The sequence below is a fragment of the Ceratotherium simum genome, chromosome 12 (assembly GCF_057802395.1).
Source record: "Ceratotherium simum simum isolate JZ-2026a chromosome 12, ASM5780239v1, whole genome shotgun sequence".
Classification (NCBI taxonomy): Eukaryota; Metazoa; Chordata; class Mammalia; order Perissodactyla; family Rhinocerotidae; genus Ceratotherium; species Ceratotherium simum.
In genome coordinates this window covers 14,633,755-14,649,073 of record NC_141911.1, presented here as the reverse complement: position 1 = coordinate 14,649,073, position 15,319 = coordinate 14,633,755, and the positions used below count along the sequence as shown (strand labels likewise).

Here is a 15,319-nt window from a genome sequence, read left to right as displayed (position 1 = left end):
GAAAAAAGTTAAAATTAAAACACCATATAGCAAAACCTAGGAGATACAGCTAAAGCAGTGTTTAGAAGAAAATGTAGATTCTTAAATTCTTACATCAACATAGAAAGAATAAAAACAAACAAATTAAACATCCAGATCCAGTTTGCAAATGAAAAATAAAATAAACCTAAGGAAATAAGGATAAAAGACTAATAAACATAAAAAAGAAATTGATGATTTAGAAAACCTAAAACTATTAGTGCATGAGCTGGTTCTTTACAGCTAAACATAAATAATTAATAAGAAATATAGATAGGTACAGAGACAGATAAATTAATTAGAAAATGGTTAACTGACCATTTATAAAAAAAGAAAACACAAAACTACGCAACTCAAAAACAATAATGGGGGAAAAATCGGGAATTTTAGAGAAAATTTGAGCAATCATAAGAGATTACTCTCTCAATTCTATGCAAATAAAGCTAAGATTATGGGAGAAATGGATGATTTTTAACAAAATATAAATGACAAAACTGACCTCCAAAAAGAAAACTTCTAAACTAACTATATTCATTTTCTATTGCTACATAACTAATTACCACAAACTTAGTAGCTTAAAACAACACAAAATTTCCTCACAGCCTCTGCATCAGAAGTCCAGCATCTTTCAGCGAGGCCTCTACTAAGGATCTCACAAGGCTGAAATCAAATTTTCAGCCAGCTTTGTCCTTAGCTGGGCGCTCAGCCTGGGAAAGATCTGCTTCCAAGTTCCCTCAGGTTGTTGGCAGAACCCTTTTTTTTGTGGTTTTGCGACCGAGCTCCTCATTGTCTTGCTGGCTGTCATCTGGATACCAGTTTCAACCACAGAAGCCACTCTCCAGTCCTTGCCACGTGGCCCCCTCCGTGGACCTCTCACAACATGGCGCCTTACTTCTTCAAGGCCAGAATTTCTCTCACACTTCACATCTTTATAACTCTTCCTCAGGAAGATCAGAGTCCGTTTTTAGGACTCACATATTAGGTTAGACCCTCCCAGGATAATCTCTCTTTTGATTAACTGAAAGCCAACTAAATTGGCACCATAATTATATCAACAAAATCCGTTTACCTTTGTTACATAATGTCACTTAATGATGGGTATGAAATCCATCATAACCATACCCTCTGGCACTCGAAGGGAGGAGATTATACAAGGACATGTACACCAGGGAGTAGGAATTTGGGGGCCATCTCAGAATTCTGCCTACTGTGCTGACCAACAACCATAACAGAAAGAGACAAGATTGTCAAAAAGCTATCTGCTCCAAAAAATAAAGCACCAAACCTGATTAGTTTCTTCTAAACCTTGAAGGAACATATACTGCAATATTTTTCAAAATTTGTTCTCTAATATCAGAAAAGAAAGAAATTTTTCAAATTGATTATACAACTAGCATAATATTTGATAACAAAATCTGACCAAGATAGTGCAAAAAATAGAAAACCACAGACATATTTTATTTGTAAATACTAGCATTAAAAAGTAATAATAAAAGATTACATAATAGAATAACTATTCAAAGACTAATACACCAAAATAATTGCAGCTGTAGGAATTTTCTTGTTAAATTATTATCAAATGTTACTTAAAATTATTCAGGAGATAGTAAGCAATTCAGTTAGACAAGAGATAATAGAAGGGATATTAAAAATTGGCAAAGAGGAGGGAAGGAAATTCAGTAAGTTGCCTGGGTAAAATGTGTGTGTGTAAATATACAGAAAACAATATCCTTTATATACACAACCACCCACTACTCAAAGGAAGACACTACAATAGTAGGGAAAAACCCAATTAGGACTAAATTTAAATGTCCTAGACCTCTATAAAGAAATGTTCTGATACTACCGAGGGACACACAAAAAGGCTTGAATAAATGAAAATTCATAATGAAGATAATTCTCCCTAAGCATACTCACAAATTTAATGCAATCCCAGTAAAAATAGTAACATGAATTTTTTTGGGGGGGAGCAGCTAGACAAAGGGAAAACAGATAGATAGAATAACAAGATAATTTCTGGGAAAAAAATGATAGGGGGCTAACCATAGCAGATAATAAAATACATAATAAAATGTGCATGAATAGACAGAGATAGCTATGGCACAGAATCTAAATAGACCCAGATAAATAAGGGAATTTAGTATAAGATAAAGTCAACATTTCAAATCAAGAGGAAGATAGCAGATTCCTCAGCAAATAGTATGAGACAACTACTTATCTGGAGAAAAAAAAGTTGGATCTCAATATCACATTTATACAAAAATAGATCCCAAGAAGATAAACCATCTTAAGCATTAAAAATGAAAATCTACAAGAAATGCAAAAGTCATGGATGAACTAGAATGGTGAAAGCCCCCTAAGTGTGAGTTAAAGAAAAACTAGAAGCAATGAAAGAAAAGATTAATTCATCAACATAAAAATTCTACATGGAAAAAACAGACAAAAGTCAAATGGCAATCTGGGAAAAATTATTTGCAAATAATACTGTTAATACAAAAAGACCTCCTACAAATCAATGAGATAAATAGTTTTAAAAAAATAGGCAAAATATTGGAACAGACAGTTCACAGAAAAGGATATAAAAATGACTCAAATATGAAAAGTTACTCATCCTCAGTTATAAGAAAAATACAAATTAAAACTCTAATGGTATATTTTTCACCTATTAGATTGGCAACAATCAAGAACTTTGATCACACAACGTGTTGACAAGGGTTTAGAGAAACAGACACTCTCAAACATGTCAATTAAAGTAGTGAAAAGTTGTGTGACCTCTATGGGGAACAATTAGAAAATATTCTTCAAAATTTAAACTGTGTATGTATGTTGGCTCAATTATCTCATTTCTATTCACATAACCCGCAGAGAAACTCACACATGTGTGAAATGAGACATATACAAGGATATTTATCTCAATATTCTTTTTATTGATGAAAAATGAAAAAACTTAAATATCCATTCTAGGGGACTGATTAAATTAATTATTATTTACCTATACTGTGTACTACAGTATGGCCTTTAAAAAGAATGCACCAGTTTTATTTTTACTACTATGGCATAATATCCAAACCTATTGTTAAGTAAGAAAAAGGAAGATACAGAACATATGTGCAAAAAATAAATACAGAGGGAAGATAAATTTTGTTATTTATATTTAATAATTTATGTATATAATATATGTAATATAGTATTTATGTAAGTACTTATAGAATAAAATTACAATATATAGTTTAATATGCAGACAATATTCACAGATGTATTCATGCATCCAGGAAATATTTATTAAGAGCCTACTATGAGAATATGAGAGTCAACAGGAATGACAAGTTCTCTATCTCATGGAATTTAGTGTCAGGAGAAACAGATTATACATAAATAAGTGAAATAAATAAACAAGATAATTTCTGACTTTGGTAAGTGCTAAAAAGAAATAGACCAGCCAATAAATTATAAAGCAGGAGCCCCAGAATAGAGATGGTTATATTTGACTGGCATAATATTTTTAAAATATTTGTATCTATACACCAAGATGGAAGACAGAGGAATGGTCTGCACTGTTTCCTGGCCCCCTATTTCTGCCATATTAAACCTGATACCTGGGGCCGGCCCTGTGGCACAGTGGTTAAGTGCACGCGCTCCAATTCGGCAGCCCTGGGTTTGCATGTTCGGATCCCAGGTGCACACCGACACACCGCTTGTCAAGTCATGCTGTGGCAACGTCCCATATAAAGTAGAGGAAGATGGGCACAGATGTTAGCCCAGGGCCAATCTTCCTCAGCAAAAAGAGGAGGATTGGTATAAGATGTTAGCTCAGGGCTGGTCTTCCTCAAAAAACAAAACAAAACAAAACAAAACCTGATACCTGACTGGAGATGCATATATGGTCTCTTTTGGCCTGTATAGGCCCCTGATTTTACTATCCTCTTAATCAAGAGTGTTTAGATTGGGTGGTCAGAAAAGACTTTTAAAATACATCTGAATCTGCAATGATACTTTTTTTTTTGTTAGATGGCTAACATCTGTGGCCAATCTTCCTCTTTTTCTTTTTTCTCCCCAAAGCCCCAGTACATAATTGTGTATTATAATTGTAGAGTTGTAGCTCTGCTACGTGGGACACCGCCTCAGCATGGCTTGATGAGCAGTGAGTAGGTCCATGCCCAGGATCTGAACTGGCGAACCCCAGGCAGCAGCGGAACGCGTGAACTTAACCGCTGTGCCACAGGCCAGCCCCTCAATGATATGTTAATATATATTTACATGGATCTCAAGATTGTTGAAATACAAATTTTAGAAACAAATCCCAGGTACAGATCAGGCCAAAACTTCTAAGCTAAAGCAAGGACTTCTCACTACAAAACCATTGAGCAAAGAGAATCGGCAATTGGTTCAATGGGGTTCTCATTCCTGGCCTCCTTTCCCTGGGTCTGGAGTGGCTCAGTTCCCTCATCCCCTTACTCCTCCACTCCTGAATGACTCTCATCCAGCCATCACCACAGCACTGTTTGCAGCAAATGTTCCATGTGTTATTTGACCCACAGATTTGTAGGAGAAACTACAAAATAATGACATACCAGCAAACCAAAGAAAAGGAGTTGTTCCCTGGCCCCTGACCCCAAGTCAGTCTCTCTGTCCCCCAGCCCCCACAATTGCTAACTTCCATACTCTTGGTTCCCAAGACAAGCCTCTGATACTCTGGCAAAGAACCTAGTTCTAATTAATAAGCATTTTCCATTTTCTCCCCAGTTGTCTAAAAATACAAAAACCTCCTAAGGTGTTTAATTTATACTCCTAAAATAGTTTATTTGCCTCCCTAGAAGGATACAACTCAATCTCATTTTAGAGGTGTGCTCTTTTTCCCTTAAGCCATCTCTATAAAAACTATCATGATGATGCTTTGTACAAATGGTTTTGTTAGAGATAAATTTAGTCTTATAAAATGTACTCATTAGAAATCCTTTTTATGCTGAGGATGTTTCTAAAATATTTTATCTACCTTCTCATTGCTTTTATGAGACAGCTATATTAGAGACCTCTCTTTACTTCTGAGCCTGCCAAGTACCTCAAAGTGGCATTGCATTTTGTATCTAAAACGTGACAGAAGCCTTTTTATGGCACACAATATACTTCAGATACACAAGAAAATATCTGGAGTTGTTCCTATGGGCTTCTTTTCCCTACAATATTTAGCCCAGGTGACATCAAAATAACCGTTTTAATTCAACGTGCCCAGAATTGATCTTCCAAAGAAAATATTAAAATGACTCTAAACTCATTCAGAAACTCAAAGATAAACAGAAACAGCTGCTGAATGTCTCACAAGCCAGTCTGAGATTCATTTCAATTACCTAACAAAAGTTACCTCAGGTGTCACAGAGCATTTTCAAGCTAAATTTTATGTCCATTAGACACAAGCCTAGCGGCAAGTCTGAATTCCTCCCAGTTATTACTTCCTTTATGTCTGATGGCGTTTTCCTAATTCTCTATTTAATTTTATTTTAGCTTTTATAGATAGTTGTAAAGTGAGCAAGATATAACAATTTACACAGCATTCAGTACCTGTGTTAAGGTCAATTTAACTTCCTATTGAAGTCTTTTTCTAATATTGAGATTTTTTTTAATGTTTCTATTGTTCTGGTTGCTGTTTTTCCCTAACAAGAAAACTGAAATAAAATCTAATCACTCTAATGCCTCTGGTGTGTAAATCTACATAAAGCAAGTCAGTTTGCACCCCCAGCTCAAGAGATATTTGTATAGAAAGTGACAAAAAACCTCCCCATATAATTCTCAAGCCCTTCACCCAAATCCTAATGACAATACTATAGACAGCCTGGGAGTATATACACACATCAACTCTAGAGGTATAAGAATTTGATTTCTACACTCTACGTCAAGGTCGGCAACCTAAAACACACGAGGCCAATATAAGTTCACCCCACAGCTCCCTCCTTCTCTCCAAACTGTGAGAGTGACAGTTGATAATACAATCCCCACCCCCACACATACACACATTCACAGACTAGCATGTTGCCATATGCCCTGACTCCTCTCATACAGGTCAACATGCGGATACACAACCACACAATACACAACCAACTACACTACCACCCCCATGTAGCCCCCAACATACCAGAAGAATAAAGTTTGTCCACCAGATAGACTATGTCACATGACCACCATTCCTGAGCACCTATTGTGTGCTACATAAGGGTGCTATGTGTGCTTCTTAACTGAGTCCTTACAACCGCCTTATGAAGTAGACACATTACCCCAACTTTACAGAAAATGAAAAGAAGACTCAGAAAAGGGTAGTAACCTGCCCAATTCAAACCCTAATCCAAAGTGTTCTTTCCACTGCTCCATATTACAAAAGTATATCAACTTTTCCTCAAGATAAAAAATAACATGCAAATACCATTATGAACCTTTGAGAGGGCTCACATTTTTTATTTTGATGACATTTTTGTTGCTAAAGGAAATTAATTGCATATCAACCGAAGCTTAGGAAAACTTTTGCTTCTCCAAAGTTTTTGTTGTAATGGTCTTCATCTGAGGAGCTTTTGACTGATGTGCTTGTTTCAAAGTGTACCTTTGGCGTTCCTAGACACTCAAACCATCATTGTTCAAAAACGGAGTTTTTTTTATGTGGATTCTTTGGCTTACTAGAAGACAGAAACCCAATTCAGTCTAACTTAGAGGAAAGGGGAAATTGGACAGGATGCTCATGGAAACAAACTGAAAAAGTCAAGGAAATAAGTGAGCCTCTGAGATGCCTGGAAACAGAGTCTCAGATGCTGCTATGACTTGTTCTCTGAATATGTGCCCTCCACCTCTCTCTGTATCAGCTTCATTCCCTCCAACAGACTCTCCTTCCGCCTCTCAGGCATGGCCCTGGAAGGCTCTCAGGCTTTCGTTTTCTGCTTCACAACCAGAGAGGTAATTCCAATTTGACGAAACCTCAAGGAAGGATTTCAATTAGCCTGACCTGAGTCAGGTTCCTGGCCCCGCCTTTAGGAAGGTAGTGTGACTGACAGCCCAACTCAGGGGCAAAGGAGAAGCACGTGTTTGGATATTTCCCTAAAAGAAGGAAGTTGTTGTTCCACTACAGAAAGCCAATTTTAAGAAGTTTTTAAAGAACTTTTATTTATTTTTAGCAGATGGTGAATCCAGAAAATTTAAGCAATAGACTCAAAATCTGGAGAGATATGGAAATAATGGTAAAAAGCAAACACTTTGCCACTACTGTACCTTCTAAGCTGTAAAATGAGTTAAGGAAAATGAGGGATTATGTCCTTAACCATAATATTTTACCAAAGAAACACTCTTAAGATATTCAAATCCATTCTTTCCTCCCCAAGAATTAATGTTTCAAATAAACCAATAAGTGATATATCTGTTTTTCTCTTCCAGTCCCCGCCCCCATCATTGTTTTTAAGACCATTTGGTATTACTGCAAATGTGAACACCACATCTTAAAAGCAGTGATCTTCTGAACAGTGTACCCTCTGAAGCCCTGCTAGCCCCACCCAGACCCCTTGAAGCTCATTAAATGCAAGATAGTTTGGGCTAGATCTTCTTTTATACTGACATAACAGCATTTCTTACTTTGAAAAATCCTAAGCAGATGGTTCAAGAAACAAGAGCTTTTCCCCTGAGACTAGAAATCACCATATCCTCATTAAAGATTGTAGATACATTTGCCAGTTTCTGCTTTTATTATGTTCCGATCAACAAGCAGAAAAGAGGAGTCAGGAAAGGTCAAAATAAGCTGTTCTTTTTGTCTCTTGATCTCAAAGAATAACCTCAAAACTCAGCATTCTAAGAATAAAGCAAAGCAACAGCGTGTGGGAGTGTAACGTCCCTTCCCGAAGGTGCAGTTTTTATTACATCTACCCCGGAAAAGCAGTTTAATGACAGACATGGCCCTTTTCAATATCTACAAACCATAGGTTTTTAGGTCAACAACTAATATTTTAATTTCTAGTTAGATGGTAAAGTGATTGCTTATCTAGTCTTAAGGAGCTTTTCAAGTCATACCATACAATTAGAAAGTTATTTTCCAGTCCCAGAAACTTAATTACTCATTTATATATAATGTGCTATATCTTTAACATCAGCCATTTCTTTATTTTGTCATAAACCAGTTTTGAATGAAAATAAGCTCAAGATACTTTGTTACCTCAAAATTCGTATTTGAGTGTACTAGAGATCACAGCTTTTATTTTTAATGGCAGCTAAATGGTGGGTTATCATTAAATAAGTCAATTGTCTGGAATTAACCTTGCTTTATATCAATACGCCAATAATTCTTTCATTCATTCAAGAAACTCCTACAGAGCATCAACTATGTGTCAGGCATTGTCGTAGGTGCTTAGGATACATCACTCAATAAAAGACACAAAGATCCTTGTCTTTGTTGGGGCTGACAAAAAATAAGCATAATAAATAGGTGAGGTATCTACTGAGTTGGAAGGTGGGAAACGCCATGAGAACAGGGGCAGAGGAAGGTGATGAGACTGGGGCAAGAGGATTCAGAGCTAAGACTTGAAAGAGCCGAGGGAGTTAGCCATGTGGAGTTCTGGAAGAGAATTCCAGACAGAGGGAACAGCCAGTACAGACACCCTAAGTTAGGAGGGTATCTGGCATGTTGGAGGAACAGAAAAGAAGTCAGAATAGTTTGACCAGAGGGAAGGAGGGGGAGAAGAGTCAAAGATAAGATTAGAGAGATAGCAGGTTTTGAAACTGAATGCATTAATAAATTCCTTTTTGAGAATTTAACTCACCATTTCCATATAGTATATTATGCTTCATCTAATACCTGATAATAATGTTTCCTTATTATCCTCCTGACAATCAATTTCTCACTGAAACTAATTTTATATTCTGTGTGACCGGTATAATTGTATGATTCCATTCAATTTAACATTCTCTATGTCTAAATTCCAGTTTGTGGCTGATACTGAAAAGTGATTAAAAAAATAAGGCAAGCATTCAATTATTCAGTCAATTTGAACTACATTATGAAGAAAAATGCTCTGTACTCATTCACAGGTAAAATAACATTGCTTTAAAATATTTATGATGTCAAAAGAAGACACATTGTTTGTAAATCTAAAACATTTCTCCAAGAATTAGATACTTAAGTATGACAATGCCATAGATTTTTTTTTTTTTTTTTTTTTTTTTTTTTTAGGATATCATCACATCATAATGCCAGGAAATATCTTTTAAAAATATAAACCACATCTTTGAGAACAAATATCAGGTTTGATAAATGCCACAACAGCCGTGCTTTCCTAAAGAACCATGTTCCCACACTGTTATCTAAACATATCTCTCTAGTGTGTGAGGATGGATGCTTCTACTGAAATAGGTATTGTTACTGGAAGATGGAAAAAATAAAGAAGTGCATGGTGATATCCACAGTACAGAAACAAAACAACTCTAAGATTAGGGACAAGTGACTTTCGCTGTGCTTATGGTGAAAAGCAAGTTGGCCCTGAGGTTGTAAGAAACAACACTGAATTGGAAAAGCCTTAGGGTCCCTACATAATTAGGAATATAATTATAATCGAAACAAGAGGTGATCATACTCAACTGTTAAACAAATATTTATTGAGTATCTATTATGTGTTAAGCCTTTTGCTAGTGGCTGGAGATATAGTAATAAAATAATAGTGGAACTTTGAGTCTAGTAAGGGGAGACAAACACTAAGCAAATCATTACACAAACACAAATAAATCACTTAATGACAGTTACCCTAAGTACTGTCTCCACTGAAAGAAAGCTCCGTGTGTTCAGATCTTTGAATTGGTCACAGATTATAGCTCCAGCATGGGGAACAATGCCTGGCATATAGTAAGTGCTCGCTACGTATTTGTTGACTCAATTAATGAATTATGTGAAGGAGAAGTACGTGAGGCAGAATGGAGCATAAAGCAAGAGCCTAACCAAATCTAGGGGCTCAGTTGTGATAGTGAAGCTGAAATCTGGAAAATAAATAGGAAATAGGCAAAGGATAGGAAAGAGGGAGAGGAAAATTTCCTTTAGAGAGAACAATTTATGGCAGCAAGCCCTGAGGAGGGAAACTTGGTGCTTTCCAAGGAATTAAAAATAGTCCAGAGGGGAAGGATGGGGGAAGAGCAAAAGGGGTAAAGGGACACATATGTATGGTGATGGATGGAAACTAGACTTTTGGTGGTGAACACAATGCAGTCTATACAGAAGCCGAAATATAATAATGTACACCTGAAATTTACACAATGTTATAAACCAATGTGACCTCAATAAAATGATTAAAAATAATAATAATAAAAATAGCCCAGAGAGTGTGTTGGGGTGGTGGTTAGGAACAGGGGACAGTGATTGAGGGACACAAGCAAAGGCCAGATAATGCAAGGCTTTGGAAACTTTATGGAGGAGATGTAACTTGACCCTAACAGGAATAGAAAAGCACTGAGGATTTTAAATGGAGGCATGATATACTCAGATTTATGTTTTTAAGTAATTATAGTGGCAATACGGAGAAAAAAATAAATTCTGGGATTCTTTAGTTTTTTTAACACTGAATTTAGCATTAACAAAATCTGGACAGAAGTTTCCTGAATTTGACTTAGCTCTAAAGAAAAATTTCTGATGGGAAGAATGTTAAGAATTAGAAGTAGGTTATCAATAGAATTCATGAATTTTGATTCATTGGAGATTGCAGCAGGCAGAATTCTAAGAGGACCCTCTCCCTTGGCTTACTCCCACGATTATGTTATATTACTGGGCAAAAGAGATTTGGCAAATGTAATTAAGATCACTAATCAGTTCACTTTAAGATAGGATGATAAACCTGGTGGGCCTAACCTAATCAAATGAGCCTTTTAAAAGCACCAAGTTTTCTCTAGCTGGTAGCACAAGAAGTCATAGAGATTTGAAGCATAAGAAGGATTCTATGTGACAGAGGTTAACCATTGCTAAAAAGGAGAGTTCACAGGCAAGGAACTGAGAATGGCCTCTAGGAGCGGTCTCTGGCCATCAACCAGCAAGAAAATGGGGGTCCCAGTCCTACAACTGCAAGGAACTGAATTCTGCCAGCAATTTAAATGAGCCTGGAGGCAGATTCTTCCCCAGAGGCTCCAGATAAGAGCTCAGCCCAGTGGCCACATAGACTTCAGCCTTGGGAGACTGTAGGCAGAGAACCCAGCTGAGCTCACATGGACTTCTGACCCACAGAACTGTGAGATCATAAATGCGTGTTGTTCTAAGCCAGCAAGTTTGTGGTAATTTGTTACATACCAATAGAAAACTGATACAAAGATCTTTAAAAACTGTATTATAGTGATCTCTGAAAAGAATGTTAGAATTTCATTTCTGTGTGTCTATTAGGTTATTTTGCCATATCTTAGAAAGGAAGGCAATGATGACTTATTTCACTTTCTACTGTGGCGATTCTTATCCTGGCAAACTCTCTCACAGGAAGTATTTAGTCCCCTTCTGCCTACTTTCTAAGTATTCTACAAGACCACATAAACCAAAAAATAGATAAGCCCAGAGAATGTAAGGCGTCGCACCAGACCTTGGCCCCGCATCTTGCCCTCATTTGTCACCATCCCTTAACTCTGCAGAAGAGATTGGCTACTTCACCAACTGATGAAAGCAATATGGTCACCTTTTCATGAAAAATAAATGTCTATGCCAACAAATCACTCTCTCCCAGCTGCAGATGATAAGACGGCTTCTTTGCCTTGATACTTGCCTACCTTTGACCAACAAGCACAGACATTTGATTATACACAAGACAACCTAACATTCTCCGCTCTCCCCGTGACCAACCCTTCACCTGTTGTCTAATTACTTTCAAATTTTATCTCTTTAAAATGCACAAAGAATAAAAGGAAATAATACCACAAATTATTACATTCAGTGTATTTGATTTAAAATGTCAGAAGAAACAAAGGTTATCAGAATGAACCAACTGCTGTAACAATCCCAAAATCTTGGTAACAACATCAGCAAAGTTTCTTTGTTGCTCCTGTCACAATTTGGCCCAGACTGAAAGAGGAGGAGTGTGCTCTGCTCTACCAAGTTTCTCAGAGACACAGGCCCCCTCTATGTAGTGACTCCACCATCTTGTACGGTCTCAGAGTCCTCCTCTGGATCTTCTGCAATTGGTCAGACTCTGAGGAAAAAGAGAAATCATGTAGAAGATAGAAGAAGAGAAAGTCCACTGTTAATGACTTGGGCTCAGACATGATGCACATCACTTCTGTTCACATTCCACTGGCAAGAAATAGCCATATGGCCCCATCTACATACAAAGAAGCTAGACATTATAGCCTGGCAGTGTGCCCCAGAAAAGTAAGCATGGAAATTGATGAGTCCTAGCACTATATCTCTCACAATAGGATAAGATGAAATCTGTGAGCGATCCATAAATTTTGGTTTATCTGTGTTAGCAATTCACCTTTATCAAGGATTTGGAAATATGTAGTTCCAGTTACTATTGCTGCATAACAGAACACCCCTAAACTTAGTGGCATAAAACAACCATTTTATTAAGCTCATGGATTCTATGGGTGTCAAATTCAGAAAAGACACAAAGGGGATAACTTCTTTTTGCTTCATGATATTGTGTAGGGTCTCAGCGGAGGGTGATTCAACAGCTAGAGGCTGGAATCATTTAGAGGAATCTTCTTTTACACATCTGGTAATTGATGCTGGCTGTTCATTAAAACAACTGATCCGAGCACCTACACATGGCCTCTCGTGTGGTCTGGACTTTCTCACAATGGGGTAGCCTCAAGGAGTCAGATTTCTTACACAGCAGCTCAAAATTGCAAAAATGAAAGCCTCAATGGGCAGGCAGAAGCTATGTTCCTTTTATAACCTTGCCTCAGTCATTTCTGCTGTACTCTACTGGTCTAAGAATTCACAAGCCCACCCAAATTCAAGGAGAGGGGACATAGACCCACATCTCAGTGAGAGACTACCAAGATCACATTGTAGAGGAGCATGTGCAATAAGAGATTTGTGGTATGCAATTTTGGAAAATACAATCTCCCACATATATTATCTTAGAATCACTGTATTTCAATGTTTGAAAGGATTTTATACCTTATAGAACAGGGACTAGCAAACTGTGGCCCAAGGCTTGTTTTTGTTAACAAAGTTTTATTGAAATACAGCCTTGCCTTTTCCTGAGAGAGTTGCATAGTTGCAAGAGAGACCAACCATATGACCTGCAAAGCCTAAAGAATTTATTATCCCACCCTTTACAGACAAAGTTTGCTGACTCTGTAGATAGAATGCTGATTAAGCATGTAAGCACTGATGTTAGACTACTAGGATTCAAATCTCCATTCTGGAGGTGGCCAGTTATGTGGCTTTGGGCAAGTTCTCAGCCTTTCTAGACTGCCATTTCTCACCTATATAAGTGGAGAAATAGTAAAATTTGTCATTGAGTTGTGAGCATTAAATGAAAAAGGGCATAGTAAGCATTCATAAATACTAACTCATTATTAGAATTACCTTAAAACATTATCTAGATCAACTGTCCATCTGAAGTTATATGCTTGTCTCCAAAGTGTGATCTACTGCAGATTTCAACACACCTAGTAACACATGAAGCCCATTTCATCGTTAATCATTCTGTCCATTAGAAAAATTTCCTTCCACTGAGTTGAAATCTGTCTGTTTTTAGCTCTGTCCTATTAATCCTTTCTAGCTCCTTGAGGTTCTACAGAACATCTCTTCCAAATGTTAGATTCTGAAAATACTCGAAAAAGGTTTCTCTGAATTTTATCGTATCAAGACTACACATCTTTCAATTGTTTCTCCTAAGACACAGTTTGCATCCTTTTCCCACTTTGGTAATTCTCTTTAGAAGGGAATATAAAGCATTTGCCTAGAAATTAGCAGAAGACTTCAGGCAGATAGATCAGGACTGTTACTCCCTAAACTCTCCACATTAAGCTGGTGACATGTTTTGAGTTACTCAGTCTTTCTTCCACTTCATCCTGCTTAAAGAGTTGATTTTTTTAGATCATGGGACAAGTCTTTATATTTACCCTTTTTATGTTTAGTCTTATAAAGCTCCAGCCTCTCAAGATCTTTCCAGATGTTGGTACTGTAGTTTAGAATGTTCACTGCCCGTCCCAGCTTTACATCATCAGACATACTTCTGGATGTCTTGATCTAAAACATTAATAAATATCCCATCAAGTTAAAATTGATACCATGAGAGGTCCTGAACTCATTTTGAGCAACTGAGTGTTGTTTTAATAATTGACTTGGCTTCCCCTTGGGCTTCCTCTTTCTCTCTTTCAATATTTCAACATTACACTTTAAAACAGCTGTGTATCTGTATTAGTCAGGGTTCTCCAGTGAAACAGAACCAACAGGAAATGTATATATAAAGAAAGAGAGACTTATTTTAAGAAAATGGCTTACATGATTGAGGAGACTTGGTAAGTCCAAAATCTGCAAAGTAGGTCAGCAGGCTGAAGACCCAGGGAAGAGTTGCAGTTCAAGTCCAAGTTAGTCAGCTGGCAGAATTCCTTCTTGCTTGGGGGAGGTCAGTCTTTTTTCAATTACAGCCTTCAACTGATTGGATGAGGTCCATCAACATTATGGAAGGTAATCTGTTTTACTCAAACCCAACCAATTTAAATGTTAATCTCATCTAAAAACACCCTCATGGAAACATCCAGAGTAATGTTTCACCAAATAGCTGGGCACTGTGATGCAACCAAGTTGACACATAAAACTAACCATTATAGTATATAATTCTTTTTAAACTTTTTCTTGCAATGAAAATAGCTAGAAATCTAGCATGTCTGAAGACTGGATTTATGTTCTGATAATTAGTCCTTTTATAGTAAGTAGTTTGTTATATAAAACCACAATTAAGTGTGTCTCTCTGAGTGGGTAGTCATGTAAAATATAACCAATTAATTTTTTGCTACTATATATAAGTACAGCATCTTAACACATACATTGAGTTTAATATTTCCTGTGTCCACATCACTAACTAATTATTTTCTGTACCTAAGAAAAGATAGGGGGTAGGGAGAAATTAGAATGCAACGAAGATTTTTAAGATGAGCTCTACTGCAAGTTTCAGAATCTGGATGGAATTTAAAGTATGGATATATCTGTGTTCCTTAATTCATTTGCTTGTTTTAGAAATTCTACTTTTTATGTCTTAAAATTTTTAATTGACATTTAAATTCCAATGTTATTTCTTCAAATGATTTCACAACAAGATTGTCAAAACAAATATCTCTATAAATAAGATATCTAAGCATTAAATGCCAG

The 15,319-nt window shown here is 36.7% G+C and overlaps 1 protein-coding gene across 1 annotated transcript in view; it reads left to right on the top strand.

Moving 5' to 3' along the window:
• The window catches only part of GALNTL6 (polypeptide N-acetylgalactosaminyltransferase like 6), a 438,269-nt gene that overhangs the window by 325,893 nt on the left and 97,057 nt on the right, over window positions 1–15,319 (top strand). The window lies entirely within an intron of this gene.